Source organism: Salvelinus sp. IW2-2015, linkage group LG28, assembly GCF_002910315.2.
Source record: "Salvelinus sp. IW2-2015 linkage group LG28, ASM291031v2, whole genome shotgun sequence".
Lineage (NCBI taxonomy): Eukaryota > Metazoa > Chordata > Actinopteri > Salmoniformes > Salmonidae > Salvelinus > Salvelinus sp. IW2-2015.
The window spans coordinates 946,996-950,073 of record NC_036868.1 but is presented as its reverse complement, the minus strand read 5'-3'; the positions used below and the strand labels follow the sequence as shown (position 1 = coordinate 950,073).

General features: G+C 40.9%; 1 pseudogene; it reads right to left on the bottom strand.

The window, feature by feature from the left end:
• Positions 1–3,078, bottom strand: part of LOC111954053 (tumor necrosis factor alpha-induced protein 2-like) — a 44,545-nt pseudogene that overhangs the window by 23,825 nt on the left and 17,642 nt on the right.

Sequence of the window (3,078 nt, the reverse complement as noted above, 5' to 3'; positions counted from 1 at the left end):
AGTTTTGGAGGGTAATGTCAGTTTAAATAGATTATTGTCAAGGTTGACATGTTAATATGAAGCTTGTATAAAACCATGCGGGAGAAAAGCTACTTCATATCTCGTAGTATGAAAACAAAGAAGAACATGTTCAGGTTAAAGACAGAGTAGGGCTGAACGCAGAAAAGTACTAGAAGAATAGTAGTAATCCAATAGGTTTCAACCTGTATGATGTCAATGGCCAGAGGACAGAAGCAGTACCCGTCAATGAGTTCTGGACTCTTTCCACTGAGCCAACCCTCTCCTCCTTACTGAGAGCATTGGAGAACCAGGTCCTGAGTTTACTCTGAAAACAACATAGCACAGGTCCTCACGAGTCTGTAAGCTTGACACTACGGTTCTGAAAGACAGGCCATGCAACAAATTGCCCCTATCACTTCCACTGATTGTTAACAAGCCCTTCAAGAATCCAGGGCAACTGCCCTCCCATTTCCCACTTACTTTGGATAGTAATTATTCACCCAGCAGAGGAGGTAGTTACAGTCATCCACATCGAGCCCAGAGCGGGCCAGTTCCGTTAACCTTGCTGAGAACTTCTGATGGTAAAGTCTCACGTACAAGTTGCACACGTCAAAGTCTYGGGGGTAGCAGTCCCTRARYTCKCTMGCKARCCTGAGAACGTCCTCCTTCAGACACTTGCCCATCCTACATACCTCCCTTTTCATGGACGTTGACAGGCTGTCCACACTGCTAACGRTAATATTGTCCTCCTCCACTGCCGCATTCCTCATTCGAGATTCCACCATTTTTTCAAGCAGGGTGTCGTGGGTGCGCCGGGACTGGTGTGGKCGCCACACGGGGGCCTCGCTGCTGCCCTCGGGCCGCCCTTCCCATTGCTGGTCCTTCTCTTCCAGCAGCGTTATGGTTTCCACCGCACTCCGAAGTATCTCTAGGTGTTCWCCTGAGGGTGTGGAACTAAAGGTGGTGTGAACTGCCATCCATAAGTGGAGCAGCAGGGTTTCATAGTCTTTTTGGAGCGTGTCTTTATCGTCCTCGTTGCAAACCTGAKCCAACCCCTCTACCGTCATGGTTTCTTGGCCAAAGAGCTTGTCCTCTCGCAAGAGCAACTGCTGGCATGCCTCCACCAAGAGATTTTCCTTCAGGTTCTCCATAAAGTCCAAAAGCACATCTGAAAAAAAAACAAGTAGAATTCAGGTGAATGTTTATGACAATCACAGTCTGTACGTGACAATGAACGGTGACACACACACACATATATATATATATTGTGGCAATAATTTCTCATGGTGAAAGAAAATATAATATGACTGATTTCTTTCATTTAGAGTTCCTCTTTAAGGATGATAAATATGACAAATCAATATATTGAGCTAGTAGGCTAGTACTTCATACAGGCTACTTCATAGTATATGCACATTGATTAACCTTAAAGTAGGCAGCTTAGTCTATATACTTCACACCCTTGTCTTTTTCCACATTTTGTTGTGTTACAGCCTGAATTTTAAATGGTTTAAATAGAGATGGTAGTCACTGGCCTACACACAATACCGCATAATGTCAAAGTGGAATTATGTTTTTAGACATGGACTATTTATGTTATGGGTATGCTTGTAATTGTTAAGGACTGGGGAGTTTTCAGTATAAAAAATCAAGTGGAGGGCGGCCGAGCACGGGTTTTCATAGTCTTTTTTCGTGTAGGTGGGTCTTTATCGTCCCTCCCTCAAAGTATGAATAGAGACCTGTGACCGGCAAACCCACATAATAGTCTAACCAGTAAGTCATGGTTTCTGCAGCCAAAGAAGCTTGTACCATCAAATGCTTATTTTTCTCGCTTGAGAGAACACTTCTGGCTATTTGTCTCCTCTCCACCATAGAGATTTTATTTTTTTCAGGTTCTCCTTTACAATTGACATCTGTAAATTATAGGGAGAAGGAGACGAATGTGAGACATTGTCCGCTGTTGAATGTTTATGTACATCACAGTCGCGTAGGTGATCATTGAACCCGCGTGACATGCCGACACTATAAAGTTTATATATTTATTTTTATATGATTTTTTTTGTTGGTCCAATTCATTCTCATGGTGAAAGAATAATAATTATATGAAATGAATTTCTTTCATTTATGAGTTCCTCTTTAAGGTGATAATATTAGACAAATACAAAATATTGAGCTATAGTGGGGGGTCTATTTGTAACTTCATTATCAACGGCATTAATTTTCAAATAAGAAACAATAGCACATATGAGCTCTAACATTGTTAAGTTAAGTTGGAGAAGAAATCAGGCTTTGTCAACTATATAATATCTAATCAGAGACTAAAAAACCCTTGTCTTTTTCACAACATTTTGTTAGCTGTGTAGGCTCACGCCGCCAATTTTTCGGAAGATGGATGTTAGAACTAGACCCGATGGGATGAGTTTCCCACCATGGCATAAGAGATCATCACAAATACCTGTGCATTAATGTCATATAGGGGACACAATTTGTCTTTTAAGACGAATGGAGAACTATTTATGTTATGGGTATTGTGGCGCCTAGTGATATTGTATAAGAAAGGACTGGGGAAGTGATTTCAAGTGAGATAAAAACAACTAAGCGGGAATGCAGAAAGCTAAGCCATCAGGAAAGAAAAATCCTAAGAAAGGAAAATAGAACCTGGGGGTTCGCGCGCATTATGCTTTTCCATCTAGGGAGCTTAGTTTGAGATTAGGATGGATGTGGCGCAGCAGGAAACAAATCACCATAAAATCGACCAAGGCCAAATACTACATTTGTGAGTTTTGTCTTTGCATGGGACATTTTTGTGGTTATGAGATGTGTGCCAATGAGTAGACTGATGTTTACAGTTTGACTTTAATAAACTACTATAGAAAATCTAATGGCAAGTTAATCTGAAAATGGTTGTCTAGACATAGAACAAAACAACAAATTTGACCCAGCAGCTTGAGAGTATATTAGTTGAAAAGTGTATATTACTCATGGGGAAGATATTAGTCACAGTTTCAAAATGTTCTCATGAGGAAAACGCCTGTTATGAAAGTAGGACTGTTGATAGTGGTTTGTTAAAATGCGGAG